The sequence below is a fragment of the Pongo pygmaeus genome, chromosome 22 (assembly GCF_028885625.2).
Source record: "Pongo pygmaeus isolate AG05252 chromosome 22, NHGRI_mPonPyg2-v2.0_pri, whole genome shotgun sequence".
NCBI classification, from domain to species: domain Eukaryota; kingdom Metazoa; phylum Chordata; class Mammalia; order Primates; family Hominidae; genus Pongo; species Pongo pygmaeus.
This window is the reverse complement of record NC_072395.2, coordinates 23458147-23462405: the sequence shown is the minus strand read 5'-3', so window position 1 is coordinate 23462405 and position 4259 is coordinate 23458147. Positions and strand designations below refer to the sequence as shown.

The 4259-nt window shown below is 44.4% G+C and overlaps 1 pseudogene; it reads left to right on the top strand.

Moving 5' to 3' along the window:
* Nucleotides 1-980: 980 nt before the first annotated feature.
* On the top strand, nt 981-1996 carry LOC129027709 (homer protein homolog 2-like; annotated as a pseudogene).
* Nucleotides 1997-4259: the final 2263 nt, after the last annotated feature.

Genomic DNA, 4259 nt, shown 5'->3' with positions numbered 1-4259 from the left:
ACTAGAAATTCCATTCGACCCAGCCAACCCATTACTGGGTATATACCCAAAGGACTATAAATCATGCTGCTATAAAGACACATGCACACGTATGTTTATTGCCGCATTATTCACAATAGCAAAGACTTGGAACCAACCCAAATGTCCAACAATGATAGACTGGATTAAGAAAATGTGGCACATATACACCATGGAATACTATGCAGCCATAAAAAATGATGAGTTCACGTCCTTTGTAGGGACATGGATGAAACTGGAAATCATCATTCTCAGTAAACTATCGCAAGAACAAAAAACCAAACACCGCATATTCTCACTCATAGGTGGGAATTGAACAATGAGAACACATGGACACAGGAAGGGGAACATCACACTTCGGGGACTGTTGTGGGGTGGGGGGAGGGGGGAGGGATAGCATTGGGAGATATACCTAATGCTAGATGACAAGTTGGTGGGTGCAGCGCACCAGCATGGCACATGTATACATATGTAACTTGCCTGCACATTGCGCACATGTACCATAAAACCTAAAGTATAATAATGATAATAATAATAATAATAATAAAAGAAAAAAAAAAGAAAAAAAAAAAAAAAAGGAGAAGCAGGCTCTGGAAATGAAAATATACAAAAAAAAATAATAATAATAATTTTAACAATAAACATATTACAGCCTACTATACATGAGACCCTTCCTGTGCTTCAAGGTTTCTTCCCAGGACTTTGTATGTATTACATATTTTCAGTTTTTTTCTGTGATGGAATGTTGACATCTCCTTATTACAGATTATTCTTTTAATTTGTCTCTTAGAATGATTTTTTCCAGAGCCCCCACCCGCCCGCGCCTGGCGGAATGGAGCAGTGCCAGGGATGAGCCAGGCGCGCAGGGGCCGCTGCATGTGACGTGCGAGGAGCGAAGCCCAGCAGGCCGAGAGCCAGCGCGAGAGGCCGGGTCGGAAGCAGCGGCCAGAGCAGCATCAGAGATGGGAGAACAGCCCATCTTCACCACCCGAGCGCGGGTCTTCCAGATTGACCCCAACACCAAGAACTGGATGCCTGCAAGCAACAAGCGGTCACCATTTCCTGCTTCTATGATGTTGCAAGTAACAGCTATGAGATCATCAGTGTGGACAGAGCCAAGGTGACTATAAACAGCACAGTCACACTGAATATGACCTTCACCAACACGTCACAGCCGTCTGGGCAGTGGGCCGACAGCGAGCCAACACAGTGTTTGGTTTGGGGTTTTCCTCTGAGAAGCAGCTGACAATGTTTGCAGAGAAATTCCAGGAGGTGGAAGAAGCGGCCAATACAGCCAAAGACAAGACCCAGGAGAACATGGAGCCCTCGAGTAATCATCCTGAGAATCAGGGCGTGGAGCCCCATCTTCTACTCCGGCATCCAGTGTCAACGGGACAGACGATGAAAGGCTTCTCAGGCCGCTGCAGCCGACATGAACCTGCAGTCTGGGAACCACAAGCTGAAGGCAGCCTCGACGCAGAGTGCTGCCGACGGGAAGAAGTGGGAGATGGAGCTGCAGACCCGGCGGGAGAGCGACGCCCGGCTGACCACGGCGCTGCTGGAGTCGGAGGCCAGTGTGGAGCAGAGGAAGAGGCCGTGAGACCCACAGAGAGAAGGACAAGAACACGCAGCTGAGGGGGAGGATCGAGGAGCTGGAGGTCAAGCTCCGAGAAAAGGAGGCAGAGCTGGAAGATCTCCGAAAACAAAGTGAAACCACACCTCAGCTCAGGTCAGAGTGCGACTGTCTCTGAGAAGATGGAGGCGGCAGAGAGAGGATCAAAACCTCGAAGACAAAGTGCGTTCCATAAAGACAGACACTGAGAAGAGCAAATCCCGACAGCGCCACCTGGAGGTGGAGGTGAAGAGCTTCCTGGAGGCGCTGGACGGGAAGATCCACTACCTGCAGGACTTCCGCCCAGGCCTCCCAAGCTGGGCATCAACAACTAGGGTTGGCCGAGGCCTGGGACCCCCACCGTGAGTCCCAAGCGTGTGTGGGAGACTAGATGGCGCTAGGACGTTCCCTGTGTGCGTTGCTTCTGTAAATGCAGGCGCAGTGTGTCGTGTTTTCAAACCAGTTGTGCCATCCACTCACTCCTTTCCAGAATAGAAATCTCCTCTCGCTTCTCTGGCCTTGTGAGGGTGTGGACGACTGGAAGATTCTGACTCAGGAATCCAGAACTAGGTCTACCTTCAACATTTACATAGTCAGGGCAGGGATGTTTATATCTTTCATAAGGGTTGTTGGAACCATATGAACTGAAAAAAAGCATTTTCTCATTCAAATATTGATATTCTTTACACTAGACCATCGGGCTCCTTTTATCCAATAGCATTCAGAGTATTTGAAGGTCCTCCAGGCGCCAGCTTTGGGGCGCACAGAGAGAACAACATTCCCCTCCGACAACATCGGGAAGCTTTAAAATAACTGTCTAGTGGAGACTTACCCAGAGATGGAAAACAGGTTTCTGGTGAGTACATTTTCTGGCTTGGGAATCACCTGTATCCCTGATCCTGCCCCCGCCCCCGTTTGTATGGTTGCGACAGTGTTCCATTTCTTGGTTTTAATTTCTGAGCAGATGATTGTGGTGTGAGAACAGCACACAGTGAGGGTGCCTAGCACAACGCCTGGCACAAAGTAGGTGCTTATTAAATATTTGTTCAATTAAAAAAAGAGGGAGACTGAGGCAGGAGAATCGCTTGAACCTGGGAGGCGGAGGTTGTGGTGAGCCGAGATGGCGCCACTTCACTCCAGCCTGGCGACAGAGCAAGACTCCGTTTCGAAAAAATACAATAAATAAATAAATAAATAAAATACAAAAACATTTTTTCCAAGCCCCATTCAAAATCATGGTATTGCTAGAGGTGTAATAGTTGGACCAACATTGAAAATACATTCCATTTAGTTCATGTGCGTGCAAATATCCTTTTTTCTTTAAAAATTGTTCTCAGTTGTAATATTACAAAAAATATTGGTAATTTATACTATTCTACATGTTTTATTTATATAAGAAAAAAATTACACATAAGAAAAAATGCATAGACCTGAAATGTATCACCAGAGAGTTTCTGTCAAATGTGAATGCCCTTGTTCCCAACACCTAAGGTAGCCTGAAGAGCAAGTCCTTCCCCTCTCAACCTGCATCTTTTTCTGTGCTTGCAGTCAACTCCTGCATGGGGAAATGTTTTGATTTCTGACACTATAGATCCATTTTTTTTCTGTTTTGAACTTTATATAAATGCAATCAAATATTGCAGACCTTAATTTGGTAAGGGGCTACATTGCTATATTTGAGGTTATTTCATGCTATTTAATGTATGAAATTAGATCAAGATATTATCATTTATTCAAGTAATGGGCTGACTCTGATATGAAACCTCAAAGTTTTCACATATATATGGAGAGAGAGAGAGAGAGAGAGAGATGAGGGAGAGAGGTTTTATATCTGAGTCAGTCTGTTAAATAAGTAAGTGACAATATTTTGATTTATTTTCCTGTAAATCGACTTTAAATTTGTTTCCAGTTTATGAATATCATAAACAAAGCTGTTACAAATGTTTTAGTGTAAGTTTTCCTATGTTGTCTTCTTTTTATTGAGAAAATATGAAGTATGCATTTCTTTATTATAAGTTTAATTTTTTTCAGTTTTATTGAGGTATAATTGAAATATTTTAATAATGTATAGGTTTAAGGTGCCCCACTTGATGTTTTGATGTTGTATTAGTCCATCTCACACTGCTATAAAAAATGCCTGAGACTGAGGGATTTGAGAAAAAAGTGTGTTTAATTGGCTCACAGTTCTGCAGGCTGTACAGGAAGTGTAGTGGCTTCTCCTTCTGGGGAGACTCAGGGAAGTTGGGATCATGGCAGAAGACAAAGGGGAGCAGGCGCATCACATGGCCAGAGCAGGAGCCACAGGGAGCGGGGAAGGTCTACACACTGTTAGGCAACTAGATCTTATGAGAACTCACACACTGTCATGAGAACAGCACCAGGAGTTTGTTCTAAACCATTCATGAAGGACCCACCCCATGTCCCAGTCATCTCCCACCAGGTCCCACCTTCACAATTGAGGATTATAATACAACATGAGATTTGGGCCAGGACACAGATCTAAACCACATCAGATACAGATTGTGAAATGCTCATCATGGCCAAGGTAATTTGTATATCCATTTTCTCATGGAGCTCCCATTTTATTCTTTTGAAATGTACTACGTGTGTGTGTATGTGTGTGTCTCAT